A 15781-nucleotide genomic window follows, 5' to 3' on the forward strand; every position below is an offset into this window, starting at 1 on the left:
ACTCCTGGAGATGCCGGGGATTGAACCCGGGGCCTCATACATGCGAAGCATGCGCTCTACCACTGAGCTACATCCCCTCCACTGCCCTCTAAAGTTTTGCTGGATGCAAGGAGACTCTGGAGCCCACGGACTGCAAAGTCTCGATTTGAGACTAGAATGTAAAGTGTCAGGCATGAAATTGCCCACGCCTTACGTGAGGGCTGTCTTCATGGAGCATATACTTAGTGCAATCAGGGTTCGATTCTCCGGCAGGGCTTTTATTTGCTCAGTTTGGAATGCAAAACTTCTCAGGATTTCCCCAAATGTGTAAACTGTTGGTCTACTTTCCAGCTTGCTCAGCCTTTCGGGGGATGATTCCATTGGCTATGCCCTCTTGCCCATCGGTGGACACTCAAATTGAAGGCAAGTCACAGTGTGATTGGCTGCCAAGCAGCTACCGTGGTGCAATGCAATTGGAAGTCTGCCAAGGGCATACATGTACTAATGCAATGCTTTGGTAGCAGTTTTGATCAGCAGGTTTCCTTTACTGTTCTTCACGCCTCCCCTAGCGATGACTATGTCATCAATTCCCTTTGAAAGCAGATAGAGTACGCTTCTTTTCCAGTATTTATCGAAGCTCGGGGACTTTTTCATAATCAACGGAAGGTATTGTTGATTAACAGCAAAAGACATGGAAATGAAACCACAAAATCCTTCGAGCCGGATTTGAACCAGCGACCTAAGGATGCCCGAATTAATGCTACAGTCCTCCACTCTACCAACTGAGCTATCGAAGTAGGGGTAGCAGAAGCTCATAGCACTGAAATTACCTCTTGCTCAAGAAAGGTTGTGGGGGGTGGGGACCAGGAGCAGACAGATGAAAATCATCAATATTAATCGCGGCTCCCTCTCAAAGCTACCACTTCTGAGAGCACACTGTGAGTTACGTCTTATCACCTCAAAGGAGGATTTCACACCAAAGTGGATGTTCCGTCTTGGCTTGGTGAAAAGCAGGGGCGCCGCAATGATGAATTTTACAGAAAGGAAAGGAACTTTGATACAAAGACCTTAGGAAGCATTGGTGGCAAATGGATGGAAGCCTTTAACCGTGAGAAAAATGACAGAAAGTTATGGGAGTCATTACCACGCACCCAGCTTCAAGAACATGCATTTTGGGTTCATTTTTGAAAGGAAAGAGAATGGAAAAATCAGTAGAGTAAAGGCAACATATTCAGTTTTTCTTGAAGCTACTGTAGAGAGTCTCTGGTTTAGAGGAAGAACCCTTACCAATGACCAAGATGGCTGCCACCGATTTCTATCCTAAATGTATTAAGATTGCCAAGATTAATCATCACTTTGATGGCTTAAACAAGTAAGATTCTTTGGTTCTATAAGCATCAAAAATGAGATAGCCCCATTTCATGGGGTTTTCCAAGGCACACGTCTCACAGTTTAAGTGGGGTTCGTATCCCAGTTGCATGACATATCTCTTCCTTAATACTGACAGCCAGCCTAGTTTTCTGCCAAAATCCAAGATAAGCATGGCAAAAGTCTGGAGATGCCGGGGATTGAACCCGGGGCCTCATACATGCAAAGTATGCGCTCTACCACTGAGCTACATCCCCTTGTATGCCAAGTTTTACTGTATGCATGGAAACCCTGAATGTAAGTGTCTGCCAAGTCAACCCACTTGACACTGCAGCATAAAGTCTCAGTCAGGAAAATCCTTAAGCCTCGCACCTGGATTATCTTCCTGGTCTATAGTCTTGTTTAGAGATGCTTGTGTGCAGCCTTCTTAGCGCAGTAGGCAGCGCGTCAGTCTCATAATCTGAAGGTCCTGAGTTCGATCCTCAGAGAGGGCATTTATTTCCTCCTTTTGGCAAGCAAAATTCTCAGATTTTCTTGAAAAGTGGAAACTATGCCTATTTCAAACAATATTTTTCAATGCAACCTATTTAAGTGGGGTTCTGACCCCCCAACTGCCTGAGAAACCTCAACTTTCCACAAGGTGGCAGGCTAGCCTTCTGGAAAAAGCCAAGATACAGAACAGCGACTCCTGGAGATGCCGGGGATTGAACCCGGGGCCTCATACATGCGAAGCATGCGCTCTACCACTGAGCTACATCCTCTCCACTGCCCTCTAAAGTTTTGCTGGATGCAAGGAGACTCTGGAGCCCACGGACTGCAAAGTCTCGATTTGAGACTAGAATGTAAAGTGTCAGGCATGAAATTGCCCACGCCTTACGTGAGGGCTGTCTTCATGGAGCATATACTTAGTGCAATCAGGGTTCGATTCTCCGGCAGGGCTTTTATTTGCTCAGTTTGGAATGCAAAACTTCTCAGGATTTCCCCAAATGTGTAAACTGTTGGTCTACTTTCCAGCTTGCTCAGCCTTTCGGGGGATGATTCCATTGGCTATGCCCTCTTGCCCATCGGTGGACACTCAAATTGAAGGCAAGTCACAGTGTGATTGGCTGCCAAGCAGCTACCGTGGTGCAATGCAATTGGAAGTCTGCCAAGGGCATACATGTACTAATGCAATGCTTTGGTAGCAGTTTTGATCAGCAGGTTTCCTTTACTGTTCTTCACGCCTCCCCTAGCGATGACTATGTCATCAATTCCCTTTGAAAGCAGATAGAGTACGCTTCTTTTCCAGTATTTATCGAAGCTCGGGGACTTTTTCATAATCAACGGAAGGTATTGTTGATTAACAGCAAAAGACATGGAAATGAAACCACAAAATCCTTCGAGCCGGATTTGAACCAGCGACCTAAGGATGCCCGAATTAATGCTACAGTCCTCCACTCTACCAACTGAGCTATCGAAGTAGGGGTAGCAGAAGCTCATAGCACTGAAATTACCTCTCGCTCAAGAAAGGTTGTGGGGGGTGGGGACCAGGAGCAGACAGATGAAAATCATCAATATTAATCGCGGCTCCCTCTCAAAGCTACCACTTCTGAGAGCACACTGTGAGTTACGTCTTATCACCTCAAAGGAGGATTTCACACCAAAGTGGATGTTCCGTCTTGGCTTGGTGAAAAGCAGGGGCGCCGCAATGATGAATTTTACAGAAAGGAAAGGAACTTTGATACAAAGACCTTAGGAAGCATTGGTGGCAAATGGATGGAAGCCTTTAACCGTGAGAAAAATGACAGAAAGTTATGGGAGTCATTACCACGCACCCAGCTTCAAGAACATGCATTTTGGGTTCATTTTTGAAAGGAAAGAGAATGGAAAAATCAGTAGAGTAAAGGCAACATATTCAGTTTTTCTTGAAGCTACTGTAGAGAGTCTCTGGTTTAGAGGAAGAACCCTTACCAATGACCAAGATGGCTGCCACAGATTTCTATCCTAAATGTATTAAGATTGCCAAGATTAATCATCACTTTGATGGCTTAAACAAGTAAGATTCTTTGGTTCTATAAGCATCAAAAATGAGATAGCCCCATTTCATGGGGTTTTCCAAGGCACACGTCTCACAGTTTAAGTGGGGTTCGTATCCCAGTTGCATGACATATCTCTTCCTTAATACTGACAGCCAGCCTAGTTTTCTGCCAAAATACAAGATAAGCATGGCAAAAGTCTGGAGATGCCGGGGATTGAACCCGGGGCCTCATACATGCAAAGCATGCGCTCTACCACTGAGCTACATCCCCTTGTATGCCAAGTTTTACTGTATGCATGGAAACCCTGAATGTAAGTGTCTGCCAAGTCAACCCACTTGACACTGCAGCATAAAGTCTCAGTCAGGAAAATCCTTAAGCCTCGCACCTGGATTATCTTCCTGGTCTATAGTCTTGTTTAGAGATGCTTGTGTGCAGCCTTCTTAGCGCAGTAGGCAGCGCGTCAGTCTCATAATCTGAAGGTCCTGAGTTCGATCCTCAGAGAGGGCATTTATTTCCTCCTTTTGGCAAGCAAAATTCTCAGATTTTCTTGAAAAGTGGAAACTATGCCTATTTCAAACAATATTTTTCAATGCAACCTATTTAAGTGGGGTTCTGACCCCCCAACTGCCTGAGAAACCTCAACTTTCCACAAGGTGGCAGGCTAGCCTTCTGGAAAAAGCCAAGATACAGAACAGCGACTCCTGGAGATGCCGGGGATTGAACCCGGGGCCTCATACATGCGAAGCATGCGCTCTACCACTGAGCTACATCCCCTCCACTGCCCTCTAAAGTTTTGCTGGATGCAAGGAGACTCTGGAGCCCACGGACTGCAAAGTCTCGATTTGAGACTAGAATGTAAAGTGTCAGGCATGAAATTGCCCACGCCTTACGTGAGGGCTGTCTTCATGGAGCATATACTTAGTGCAATCAGGGTTCGATTCTCCGGCAGGGCTTTTATTTGCTCAGTTTGGAATGCAAAACTTCTCAGGATTTCCCCAAATGTGTAAACTGTTGGTCTACTTTCCAGCTTGCTCAGCCTTTCGGGGGATGATTCCATTGGCTATGCCCTCTTGCCCATCGGTGGACACTCAAATTGAAGGCAAGTCACAGTGTGATTGGCTGCCAAGCAGCTACCGTGGTGCAATGCAATTGGAAGTCTGCCAAGGGCATACATGTACTAATGCAATGCTTTGGTAGCAGTTTTGATCAGCAGGTTTCCTTTACTGTTCTTCACGCCTCCCCTAGCGATGACTATGTCATCAATTCCCTTTGAAAGCAGATAGAGTACGCTTCTTTTCCAGTATTTATCGAAGCTCGGGGACTTTTTCATAATCAACGGAAGGTATTGTTGATTAACAGCAAAAGACATGGAAATGAAACCACAAAATCCTTCGAGCCGGATTTGAACCAGCGACCTAAGGATGCCCGAATTAATGCTACAGTCCTCCACTCTACCAACTGAGCTATCGAAGTAGGGGTAGCAGAAGCTCATAGCACTGAAATTACCTCTTGCTCAAGAAAGGTTGTGGGGGGTGGGGACCAGGAGCAGACAGATGAAAATCATCAATATTAATCGCGGCTCCCTCTCAAAGCTACCACTTCTGAGAGCACACTGTGAGTTACGTCTTATCACCTCAAAGGAGGATTTCACACCAAAGTGGATGTTCCGTCTTGGCTTGGTGAAAAGCAGGGGCGCCGCAATGATGAATTTTACAGAAAGGAAAGGAACTTTGATACAAAGACCTTAGGAAGCATTGGTGGCAAATGGATGGAAGCCTTTAACCGTGAGAAAAATGACAGAAAGTTATGGGAGTCATTACCACGCACCCAGCTTCAAGAACATGCATTTTGGGTTCATTTTTGAAAGGAAAGAGAATGGAAAAATCAGTAGAGTAAAGGCAACATATTCAGTTTTTCTTGAAGCTACTGTAGAGAGTCTCTGGTTTAGAGGAAGAACCCTTACCAATGACCAAGATGGCTGCCACCGATTTCTATCCTAAATGTATTAAGATTGCCAAGATTAATCATCACTTTGATGGCTTAAACAAGTAAGATTCTTTGGTTCTATAAGCATCAAAAATGAGATAGCCCCATTTCATGGGGTTTTCCAAGGCACACGTCTCACAGTTTAAGTGGGGTTCGTATCCCAGTTGCATGACATATCTCTTCCTTAATACTGACAGCCAGCCTAGTTTTCTGCCAAAATCCAAGATAAGCATGGCAAAAGTCTGGAGATGCCGGGGATTGAACCCGGGGCCTCATACATGCAAAGTATGCGCTCTACCACTGAGCTACATCCCCTTGTATGCCAAGTTTTACTGTATGCATGGAAACCCTGAATGTAAGTGTCTGCCAAGTCAACCCACTTGACACTGCAGCATAAAGTCTCAGTCAGGAAAATCCTTAAGCCTCGCACCTGGATTATCTTCCTGGTCTATAGTCTTGTTTAGAGATGCTTGTGTGCAGCCTTCTTAGCGCAGTAGGCAGCGCGTCAGTCTCATAATCTGAAGGTCCTGAGTTCGATCCTCAGAGAGGGCATTTATTTCCTCCTTTTGGCAAGCAAAATTCTCAGATTTTCTTGAAAAGTGGAAACTATGCCTATTTCAAACAATATTTTTCAATGCAACCTATTTAAGTGGGGTTCTGACCCCCCAACTGCCTGAGAAACCTCAACTTTCCACAAGGTGGCAGGCTAGCCTTCTGGAAAAAGCCGAGATACAGAACAGCGACTCCTGGAGATGCCGGGGATTGAACCCGGGGCCTCATACATGCGAAGCATGCGCTCTACCACTGAGCTACATCCCCTCCACTGCCCTCTAAACTTTTGCTGGATGCAAGGAGACTCTGGAGCCCACGGACTGCAAAGTCTCGATTTGAGACTAGAATGTAAAGTGTCAGGCATGAAATTGCCCACGCCTTACGTGAGGGCTGTCTTCATGGAGCATATACTTAGTGCAATCAGGGTTCGATTCTCCGGCAGGGCTTTTATTTGCTCAGTTTGGAATGCAAAACTTCTCAGGATTTCCCCAAATGTGTAAACTGTTGGTCTACTTTCCAGCTTGCTCAGCCTTTCGGGGGATGATTCCATTGGCTATGCCCTCTTGCCCATCGGTGGACACTCAAATTGAAGGCAAGTCACAGTGTGATTGGCTGCCAAGCAGCTACCGTGGTGCAATGCAATTGGAAGTCTGCCAAGGGCATACATGTACTAATGCAATGCTTTGGTAGCAGTTTTGATCAGCAGGTTTCCTTTACTGTTCTTCACGCCTCCCCTAGCGATGACTATGTCATCAATTCCCTTTGAAAGCAGATAGAGTACGCTTCTTTTCCAGTATTTATCGAAGCTCGGGGACTTTTTCATAATCAACGGAAGGTATTGTTGATTAACAGCAAAAGACATGGAAATGAAACCACAAAATCCTTCGAGCCGGATTTGAACCAGCGACCTAAGGATGCCCGAATTAATGCTACAGTCCTGCGCTCTACCAACTGAGCTATCGAAGGAGGGGTAGCAGAAGCTCATAGCACTGAAATTACCTCTCGCTCAAGAAAGGTTGTGGGGGGTGGGGACCAGGAGCAGACAGATGAAAATCATCAATATTAATCGCGGCTCCCTCTCAAAGCTACCACTTCTGAGAGCACACTGTGAGTTACGTCTTATCACCTCAAAGGAGGATTTCACACCAAAGTGGATGCTCCGTCTTGGCTTGGTGAAAAGCAGGGGCGCCGCAATGATGAATTTTACAGAAAGGAAAGGAACTTTGATACAAAGACCTTAGGAAGCATTGGTGGCAAATGGATGGAAGCCTTTAACCGTGAGAAAAATGACAGAAAGTTATGGGAGTCATTACCACGCACCCAGCTTCAAGAACATGCATTTTGGGTTCATTTTTGAAAGGAAAGAGAATGGAAAAATCAGTAGAGTAAAGGCAACATATTCAGTTTTTCTTGAAGCTACTGTAGAGAGTCTCTGGTTTAGAGGAAGAACCCTTACCAATGACCAAGATGGCTGCCACCGATTTCTATCCTAAATGTATTAAGATTGCCAAGATTAATCATCACTTTGATGGCTTAAACAAGTAAGATTCTTTGGTTCTATAAGCATCAAAAATGAGATAGCCCCATTTCATGGGGTTTTCCAAGGCACACGTCTCACAGTTTAAGTGGGGTTCGTATCCCAGTTGCATGACATATCTCTTCCTTAATACTGACAGCCAGCCTAGTTTTCTGCCAAAATCCAAGATAAGCATGGCAAAAGTCTGGAGATGCCGGGGATTGAATCCGGGGCCTCATACATGCAAAGCATGCGCTCTACCACTGAGCTACATCCCCTTGTATGCCAAGTTTTACTGTATGCATGGAAACCCTGAATGTAAGTGTCTGCCAAGTCAACCCACTTGACACTGCAGCATAAAGTCTCAGTCAGGAAAATCCTTAAGCCTCGCACCTGGATTATCTTCCTGGTCTATAGTCTTGTTTAGAGATGCTTGTGTGCAGCCTTCTTAGCGCAGTAGGCAGCGCGTCAGTCTCATAATCTGAAGGTCCTGAGTTCGATCCTCAGAGAGGGCATTTATTTCCTCCTTTTGGCAAGCAAAATTCTCAGATTTTCTTGAAAAGTGGAAACTATGCCTATTTCAAACAATATTTTTCAATGCAACCTATTTAAGTGGGGTTCTGACCCCCCAACTGCCTGAGAAACCTCAACTTTCCACAAGGTGGCAGGCTAGCCTTCTGGAAAAAGCCGAGATACAGAACAGCGACTCCTGGAGATGCCGGGGATTGAACCCGGGGCCTCATACATGCGAAGCATGCGCTCTACCACTGAGCTACATCCCCTCCACTGCCCTCTAAAGTTTTGCTGGATGCAAGGAGACTCTGGAGCCCACGGACTGCAAAGTCTCGATTTGAGACTAGAATGTAAAGTGTCAGGCATGAAATTGCCCACGCCTTACGTGAGGGCTGTCTTCATGGAGCATATACTTAGTGCAATCAGGGTTCGATTCTCCGGCAGGGCTTTTATTTGCTCAGTTTGGAATGCAAAACTTCTCAGGATTTCCCCAAATGTGTAAACTGTTGGTCTACTTTCCAGCTTGCTCAGCCTTTCGGGGGATGATTCCATTGGCTATGCCCTCTTGCCCATCGGTGGACACTCAAATTGAAGGCAAGTCACAGTGTGATTGGCTGCCAAGCAGCTACCGTGGTGCAATGCAATTGGAAGTCTGCCAAGGGCATACATGTACTAATGCAATGCTTTGGTAGCAGTTTTGATCAGCAGGTTTCCTTTACTGTTCTTCACGCCTCCCCTAGCGATGACTATGTCATCAATTCCCTTTGAAAGCAGATAGAGTACGCTTCTTTTCCAGTATTTATCGAAGCTCGGGGACTTTTTCATAATCAACGGAAGGTATTGTTGATTAACAGCAAAAGACATGGAAATGAAACCACAAAATCCTTCGAGCCGGATTTGAACCAGCGACCTAAGGATGCCCGAATTAATGCTACAGTCCTCCACTCTACCAACTGAGCTATCGAAGTAGGGGTAGCAGAAGCTCATAGCACTGAAATTACCTCTTGCTCAAGAAAGGTTGTGGGGGGTGGGGACCAGGAGCAGACAGATGAAAATCATCAATATTAATCGCGGCTCCCTCTCAAAGCTACCACTTCTGAGAGCACACTGTGAGTTACGTCTTATCACCTCAAAGGAGGATTTCACACCAAAGTGGATGTTCCGTCTTGGCTTGGTGAAAAGCAGGGGCGCCGCAATGATGAATTTTACAGAAAGGAAAGGAACTTTGATACAAAGACCTTAGGAAGCATTGGTGGCAAATGGATGGAAGCCTTTAACCGTGAGAAAAATGACAGAAAGTTATGGGAGTCATTACCACGCACCCAGCTTCAAGAACATGCATTTTGGGTTCATTTTTGAAAGGAAAGAGAATGGAAAAATCAGTAGAGTAAAGGCAACATATTCAGTTTTTCTTGAAGCTACTGTAGAGAGTCTCTGGTTTAGAGGAAGAACCCTTACCAATGACCAAGATGGCTGCCACCGATTTCTATCCTAAATGTATTAAGATTGCCAAGATTAATCATCACTTTGATGGCTTAAACAAGTAAGATTCTTTGGTTCTATAAGCATCAAAAATGAGATAGCCCCATTTCATGGGGTTTTCCAAGGCACACGTCTCACAGTTTAAGTGGGGTTCGTATCCCAGTTGCATGACATATCTCTTCCTTAATACTGACAGCCAGCCTAGTTTTCTGCCAAAATCCAAGATAAGCATGGCAAAAGTCTGGAGATGCCGGGGATTGAACCCGGGGCCTCATACATGCAAAGTATGCGCTCTACCACTGAGCTACATCCCCTTGTATGCCAAGTTTTACTGTATGCATGGAAACCCTGAATGTAAGTGTCTGCCAAGTCAACCCACTTGACACTGCAGCATAAAGTCTCAGTCAGGAAAATCCTTAAGCCTCGCACCTGGATTATCTTCCTGGTCTATAGTCTTGTTTAGAGATGCTTGTGTGCAGCCTTCTTAGCGCAGTAGGCAGCGCGTCAGTCTCATAATCTGAAGGTCCTGAGTTCGATCCTCAGAGAGGGCATTTATTTCCTCCTTTTGGCAAGCAAAATTCTCAGATTTTCTTGAAAAGTGGAAACTATGCCTATTTCAAACAATATTTTTCAATGCAACCTATTTAAGTGGGGTTCTGACCCCCCAACTGCCTGAGAAACCTCAACTTTCCACAAGGTGGCAGGCTAGCCTTCTGGAAAAAGCCGAGATACAGAACAGCGACTCCTGGAGATGCCGGGGATTGAACCCGGGGCCTCATACATGCGAAGCATGCGCTCTACCACTGAGCTACATCCCCTCCACTGCCCTCTAAACTTTTGCTGGATGCAAGGAGACTCTGGAGCCCACGGACTGCAAAGTCTCGATTTGAGACTAGAATGTAAAGTGTCAGGCATGAAATTGCCCACGCCTTACGTGAGGGCTGTCTTCATGGAGCATATACTTAGTGCAATCAGGGTTCGATTCTCCGGCAGGGCTTTTATTTGCTCAGTTTGGAATGCAAAACTTCTCAGGATTTCCCCAAATGTGTAAACTGTTGGTCTACTTTCCAGCTTGCTCAGCCTTTCGGGGGATGATTCCATTGGCTATGCCCTCTTGCCCATCGGTGGACACTCAAATTGAAGGCAAGTCACAGTGTGATTGGCTGCCAAGCAGCTACCGTGGTGCAATGCAATTGGAAGTCTGCCAAGGGCATACATGTACTAATGCAATGCTTTGGTAGCAGTTTTGATCAGCAGGTTTCCTTTACTGTTCTTCACGCCTCCCCTAGCGATGACTATGTCATCAATTCCCTTTGAAAGCAGATAGAGTACGCTTCTTTTCCAGTATTTATCGAAGCTCGGGGACTTTTTCATAATCAACGGAAGGTATTGTTGATTAACAGCAAAAGACATGGAAATGAAACCACAAAATCCTTCGAGCCGGATTTGAACCAGCGACCTAAGGTTGCCCGAATTAATGCTACAGTCCTGCGCTCTACCAACTGAGCTATCGAAGGAGGGGTAGCAGAAGCTCATAGCACTGAAATTACCTCTCGCTCAAGAAAGGTTGTGGGGGGTGGGGACCAGGAGCAGACAGATGAAAATCATCAATATTAATCGCGGCTCCCTCTCAAAGCTACCACTTCTGAGAGCACACTGTGAGTTACGTCTTATCACCTCAAAGGAGGATTTCACACCAAAGTGGATGCTCCGTCTTGGCTTGGTGAAAAGCAGGGGCGCCGCAATGATGAATTTTACAGAAAGGAAAGGAACTTTGATACAAAGACCTTAGGAAGCATTGGTGGCAAATGGATGGAAGCCTTTAACCGTGAGAAAAATGACAGAAAGTTATGGGAGTCATTACCACGCACCCAGCTTCAAGAACATGCATTTTGGGTTCATTTTTGAAAGGAAAGAGAATGGAAAAATCAGTAGAGTAAAGGCAACATATTCAGTTTTTCTTGAAGCTACTGTAGAGAGTCTCTGGTTTAGAGGAAGAACCCTTACCAATGACCAAGATGGCTGCCACAGATTTCTATCCTAAATGTATTAAGATTGCCAAGATTAATCATCACTTTGATGGCTTAAACAAGTAAGATTCTTTGGTTCTATAAGCATCAAAAATGAGATAGCCCCATTTCATGGGGTTTTCCAAGGCACACGTCTCACAGTTTAAGTGGGGTTCGTATCCCAGTTGCATGACATATCTCTTCCTTAATACTGACAGCCAGCCTAGTTTTCTGCCAAAATACAAGATAAGCATGGCAAAAGTCTGGAGATGCCGGGGATTGAACCCGGGGCCTCATACATGCAAAGCATGCGCTCTACCACTGAGCTACATCCCCTTGTATGCCAAGTTTTACTGTACCTAAGAACACTTTGGGTGGGCTCTTAATCAGCAAGGCTGAGCCAAAATTATGAATCAACAAAAAACAAATGCCTATACTGATATTGTTTAACAAAGATTTTGCCACCAGAGCAAAGAATGTTTATCCAAGCTGGGAAGTGCTTATAAGTAGCCTTTTATTAAATTGTCTTGATCCAAAAAACACAGGGGTATATTTGTATTAGTCATATACATTTGAGAACAAAAGCAACACTTTTACATACACTAAATACAATACGGACAAAAAAGGGGGTGAATAGATTCTTTAAAAACAATTCAACAAACATACCAAAGTCAGTCGTATCACAATCATACCTTACCATTCATACATGGAAAACATACAAAAACAAATACATACACGATTAAGTAAACAGATAAACAATCATGTAATGTATTAGGTCTGCTGCAATCTATACAATTTATATACACAATAATATTTACAAGTATAATTCCAAATTACTCAAAGAAATCAAGTATCAGCTTGAGATGTAAACAGCAATTTTTTATACGCCAGTAATGTGACACTGTATTCACACTAAAGGACAGAAACCTATCGAAGGAAAGCAGACACTGAGCATGGAACGGCCTACGCGTTTCAAATCCCAGGGTTTTTAGCCGGGATTTTCGTCAGGGCCAGGTCATTCTAAAAAAAGAAGAAGAGAAAAAAGAGAATTCTATCATGTGGATCTATAAAACTATTATAGTAGAATATCAAGAGCGCTCTTCAGCATAACCACCCAAGGAGCTTTCTGCTTACCACTATGGAAAATATCCAGGGAAGGAGTAAAACCTGTGTGATGAAAAGAACAACATGTAGAGGACTATATGAGTGAGTTGAAAAACACGCAACGAAAATGAGGTTTGCCATGTGTCAAAACAAAGTTTACCTTAGCGGTATCTTGTGTTGTTGCAAGTTCAAGTAGGGGGCCTGTAACAGAGCAACGTTCGTTTTAGTGTGGCATGATCGAAGACAGGGCTCATGAACCAAACCAAAAAAGGGGGTTGTAGAGTGCTTACCAGCCAGTTATGGTCAAATGCGTCCTTGAACGAGGACAATGCGGGTACAGATTTGAATCAATTTCTTCCAAAAAAGCGGCCTCTATTTGAAAGGGAAAAACGAAGGGCTCGTTTATTCCATGTACCAGATTACTGTGGGCATATTTGACAAACAACCTAGTCCTGTGCGGGCTTACCGGCATGAAGCTCCGTTGTTCTCAATCAATCGGCGTCCCCTGTAGCACTGCTCTCTCGCGCATGCGTGGAGAGTAGAGAAACTTTGCAAGGCTACTCAATATATGTAACGCAAATGCGCATGCGTGGGACAAAGACAGGCCGAGAGGGCATTTCCTCGCGCATGCGTGGAGAGTAGGGAAACATTGCAGGTCTAATCAATATATAGCGCTAATGCGCGGAACAAAGGCAGGCCGGGGGGGCATTTCCTGGTGTAGTATAGATTGCGCATGTATAGCGTCCCATAGATTCATTGTGTGGTGTTATAACTCCTAAGTTATAGCTTATATATCTCTGAAATCTCATTAAGTCCTTTGACTGCTGTGTCAAACTTTACAATTAAGTGGGCTTCCCTTTTGGATAATTTCAGCTCCATGTCTCCTCCTCGTGCATCTTTTTCAACACGTGAGATCACAGTCCATTTAAGGTCACTGAGCAGATGTTTACAACGTTTCCAATGGTTAACTAACGGGGCAGTGTCGATCCCATTTTTTATTCTGGATTTATGTTGTGTGATTCGTGTCCGAATTTCCTGATTAGTTTTTCCGATGTAAAGTAACCCACATGGACAGGTAATGCCATATATGACATATTTAGTTCTACAGTTGCTGAAAGATGCACGAGGAGGAGACATGGAGCTGAAATTATCCAAAAGGGAAGCCCACTTAATTGTAAAGTTTGACACAGCAGTCAAAGGACTTAATGAGATTTCAGAGATATATAAGCTATAACTTAGGAGTTATAACACCACACAATGAATCTATGGGACGCTATACATGCGCAATCTATACTACACCAGGAAATGCCCCCCCGGCCTGCCTTTGTTCCGCGCATTAGCGCTATATATTGATTAGACCTGCAATGTTTCCCTACTCTCCACGCATGCGCGAGGAAATGCCCTCTCGGCCTGTCTTTGTCCCACGCATGCGCATTTGCGTTACATATATTGAGTAGCCTTGCAAAGTTTCTCTACTCTCCACGCATGCGCGAGAGAGCAGTGCTACAGGGGACGCCGATTGATTGAGAACAACGGAGCTTCATGCCGGTAAGCCCGCACAGGACTAGGTTGTTTGTCAAATATGCCCACAGTAATCTGGTACATGGAATAAACGAGCCCTTCGTTTTTCCCTTTCAAATAGAGGCCGCTTTTTTGGAAGAAATTGATTCAAATCTGTACCCGCATTGTCCTCGTTCAAGGACGCATTTGACCATAACTGGCTGGTAAGCACTCTACAACCCCCTTTTTTGGTTTGGTTCATGAGCCCTGTCTTCGATCATGCCACACTAAAACGAACGTTGCTCTGTTACAGGCCCCCTACTTGAACTTGCAACAACACAAGATACCGCTAAGGTAAACTTTGTTTTGACACATGGCAAACCTCATTTTCGTTGCGTGTTTTTCAACTCACTCATATAGTCCTCTACATGTTGTTCTTTTCATCACACAGGTTTTACTCCTTCCCTGGATATTTTCCATAGTGGTAAGCAGAAAGCTCCTTGGGTGGTTATGCTGAAGAGCGCTCTTGATATTCTACTATAATAGTTTTATAGATCCACATGATAGAATTCTCTTTTTTCTCTTCTTCTTTTTTTAGAATGACCTGGCCCTGACGAAAATCCCGGCTAAAAACCCTGGGATTTGAAACGCGTAGGCCGTTCCATGCTCAGTGTCTGCTTTCCTTCGATAGGTTTCTGTCCTTTAGTGTGAATACAGTGTCACATTACTGGCGTATAAAAAATTGCTGTTTACATCTCAAGCTGATACTTGATTTCTTTGAGTAATTTGGAATTATACTTGTAAATATTATTGTGTATATAAATTGTATAGATTGCAGCAGACCTAATACATTACATGATTGTTTATCTGTTTACTTAATCGTGTATGTATTTGTTTTTGTATGTTTTCCATGTATGAATGGTAAGGTATGATTGTGATACGACTGACTTTGGTATGTTTGTTGAATTGTTTTTAAAGAATCTATTCACCCCCTTTTTTGTCCGTATTGTATTTAGTGTATGTAAAAGTGTTGCTTTTGTTCTCAAATGTATATGACTAATACAAATATACCCCTGTGTTTTTTGGATCAAGACAATTTAATAAAAGGCTACTTATAAGCACTTCCCAGCTTGGATAAACATTCTTTGCTCTGGTGGCAAAATCTTTGTTAAACAATATCAGTATAGGCATTTGTTTTTTGTTGATTCATAATTTTGGCTCAGCCTTGCTGATTAAGAGCCCACCCAAAGTGTTCTTAGGTTGTGTATAGCGGGAGCTGTCTCGCGAGGCTTTTTGGTAATTCCTACTAGCGGTAGGTACAAGGGGTTAAATTCCCCATTTTTCTATCGACTTTTTTAAGTCTTTCTGGTGGAGGTTTATCTGTTCTTTCACAGTTGTTTTATTTTATGTTTGTTTACACACATCTAACGTATTTTAACGCGTCTCATTACAAAAGATATGGCAGAGGAGGACACCTTTGCATATAGTGAGAACCACATCAAGAACCTCTTAAGCGACCCACCCATTTTTTCATCCTTCTCCTTGAGTACTACAGCCACCTCTCAGAACGAATCTGACAGACTCTTAAGACTCAAAAAGAAACAAATACGCACGGACCTACATGGTCATTTTTTGTTAAACCATCTCCGCGAAGGTACCATCCCTGGAGGATTGCAAATTAAAAATATTCCCGTCATATTTACAGAGGACCCGGTGTTTAAGAAAGGGTTCAGCTTTATAGAAACTAAGTGTAG

General features: G+C 44.0%; 23 non-coding genes across 23 annotated transcripts; 5 read left to right on the forward strand and 18 right to left on the reverse strand.

Annotated features, from left to right (window-relative positions):
* Positions 1-5: 5 nt before the first annotated feature.
* Positions 6-77, reverse strand: TRNAA-CGC (transfer RNA alanine (anticodon CGC)). The gene has a single exon. It is a non-coding gene; the product is annotated as a tRNA-Ala (tRNA).
* A 613-nt stretch (positions 78-690) lies between these two features.
* Positions 691-776, reverse strand: TRNAY-GUA (transfer RNA tyrosine (anticodon GUA)). Its single transcript is given in 2 exon segments — positions 691-726; positions 740-776. It is a non-coding gene; the product is annotated as a tRNA-Tyr (tRNA).
* Positions 777-1532: 756 nt separating this feature from the next.
* On the reverse strand, positions 1533-1604 carry TRNAA-UGC (transfer RNA alanine (anticodon UGC)). The gene has a single exon. It is a non-coding gene; the product is annotated as a tRNA-Ala (tRNA).
* Positions 1605-1768: 164 nt separating this feature from the next.
* On the forward strand, positions 1769-1841 carry TRNAM-CAU (transfer RNA methionine (anticodon CAU)). The gene has a single exon. It is a non-coding gene; the product is annotated as a tRNA-Met (tRNA).
* A 195-nt stretch (positions 1842-2036) lies between these two features.
* TRNAA-CGC (transfer RNA alanine (anticodon CGC)) lies at positions 2037-2111 on the reverse strand. The gene has a single exon. It is a non-coding gene; the product is annotated as a tRNA-Ala (tRNA).
* A 610-nt stretch (positions 2112-2721) lies between these two features.
* On the reverse strand, positions 2722-2807 carry TRNAY-GUA (transfer RNA tyrosine (anticodon GUA)). Its single transcript is given in 2 exon segments — positions 2722-2757; positions 2771-2807. It is a non-coding gene; the product is annotated as a tRNA-Tyr (tRNA).
* Positions 2808-3563: 756 nt separating this feature from the next.
* TRNAA-UGC (transfer RNA alanine (anticodon UGC)) lies at positions 3564-3635 on the reverse strand. The gene has a single exon. It is a non-coding gene; the product is annotated as a tRNA-Ala (tRNA).
* A 164-nt stretch (positions 3636-3799) lies between these two features.
* TRNAM-CAU (transfer RNA methionine (anticodon CAU)) lies at positions 3800-3872 on the forward strand. Its single transcript has one exon. It is a non-coding gene; the product is annotated as a tRNA-Met (tRNA).
* A 195-nt stretch (positions 3873-4067) lies between these two features.
* On the reverse strand, positions 4068-4139 carry TRNAA-CGC (transfer RNA alanine (anticodon CGC)). Its single transcript has one exon. It is a non-coding gene; the product is annotated as a tRNA-Ala (tRNA).
* A 613-nt stretch (positions 4140-4752) lies between these two features.
* On the reverse strand, positions 4753-4838 carry TRNAY-GUA (transfer RNA tyrosine (anticodon GUA)). The gene is given in 2 exon segments: positions 4753-4788; positions 4802-4838. It is a non-coding gene; the product is annotated as a tRNA-Tyr (tRNA).
* Positions 4839-5594: 756 nt separating this feature from the next.
* On the reverse strand, positions 5595-5666 carry TRNAA-UGC (transfer RNA alanine (anticodon UGC)). Its single transcript has one exon. It is a non-coding gene; the product is annotated as a tRNA-Ala (tRNA).
* A 164-nt stretch (positions 5667-5830) lies between these two features.
* On the forward strand, positions 5831-5903 carry TRNAM-CAU (transfer RNA methionine (anticodon CAU)). The gene has a single exon. It is a non-coding gene; the product is annotated as a tRNA-Met (tRNA).
* Positions 5904-6098: 195 nt separating this feature from the next.
* TRNAA-CGC (transfer RNA alanine (anticodon CGC)) lies at positions 6099-6170 on the reverse strand. Its single transcript has one exon. It is a non-coding gene; the product is annotated as a tRNA-Ala (tRNA).
* Positions 6171-6783: 613 nt separating this feature from the next.
* TRNAY-GUA (transfer RNA tyrosine (anticodon GUA)) lies at positions 6784-6869 on the reverse strand. Its single transcript is given in 2 exon segments — positions 6784-6819; positions 6833-6869. It is a non-coding gene; the product is annotated as a tRNA-Tyr (tRNA).
* A 756-nt stretch (positions 6870-7625) lies between these two features.
* Positions 7626-7697, reverse strand: TRNAA-UGC (transfer RNA alanine (anticodon UGC)). The gene has a single exon. It is a non-coding gene; the product is annotated as a tRNA-Ala (tRNA).
* A 164-nt stretch (positions 7698-7861) lies between these two features.
* On the forward strand, positions 7862-7934 carry TRNAM-CAU (transfer RNA methionine (anticodon CAU)). Its single transcript has one exon. It is a non-coding gene; the product is annotated as a tRNA-Met (tRNA).
* A 195-nt stretch (positions 7935-8129) lies between these two features.
* TRNAA-CGC (transfer RNA alanine (anticodon CGC)) lies at positions 8130-8201 on the reverse strand. Its single transcript has one exon. It is a non-coding gene; the product is annotated as a tRNA-Ala (tRNA).
* Positions 8202-8814: 613 nt separating this feature from the next.
* TRNAY-GUA (transfer RNA tyrosine (anticodon GUA)) lies at positions 8815-8900 on the reverse strand. Its single transcript is given in 2 exon segments — positions 8815-8850; positions 8864-8900. It is a non-coding gene; the product is annotated as a tRNA-Tyr (tRNA).
* Positions 8901-9656: 756 nt separating this feature from the next.
* TRNAA-UGC (transfer RNA alanine (anticodon UGC)) lies at positions 9657-9728 on the reverse strand. Its single transcript has one exon. It is a non-coding gene; the product is annotated as a tRNA-Ala (tRNA).
* A 164-nt stretch (positions 9729-9892) lies between these two features.
* Positions 9893-9965, forward strand: TRNAM-CAU (transfer RNA methionine (anticodon CAU)). The gene has a single exon. It is a non-coding gene; the product is annotated as a tRNA-Met (tRNA).
* Positions 9966-10160: 195 nt separating this feature from the next.
* On the reverse strand, positions 10161-10232 carry TRNAA-CGC (transfer RNA alanine (anticodon CGC)). The gene has a single exon. It is a non-coding gene; the product is annotated as a tRNA-Ala (tRNA).
* Positions 10233-10845: 613 nt separating this feature from the next.
* On the reverse strand, positions 10846-10931 carry TRNAY-GUA (transfer RNA tyrosine (anticodon GUA)). Its single transcript is given in 2 exon segments — positions 10846-10881; positions 10895-10931. It is a non-coding gene; the product is annotated as a tRNA-Tyr (tRNA).
* Positions 10932-11687: 756 nt separating this feature from the next.
* On the reverse strand, positions 11688-11759 carry TRNAA-UGC (transfer RNA alanine (anticodon UGC)). The gene has a single exon. It is a non-coding gene; the product is annotated as a tRNA-Ala (tRNA).
* Between the last annotated feature and the right edge of the window lie 4022 nt (positions 11760-15781).

The sequence above is a fragment of the Lissotriton helveticus genome, chromosome 1_2, assembly GCF_964261635.1.
Source record: "Lissotriton helveticus chromosome 1_2, aLisHel1.1, whole genome shotgun sequence".
Lineage (NCBI taxonomy): Eukaryota > Metazoa > Chordata > Amphibia > Caudata > Salamandridae > Lissotriton > Lissotriton helveticus.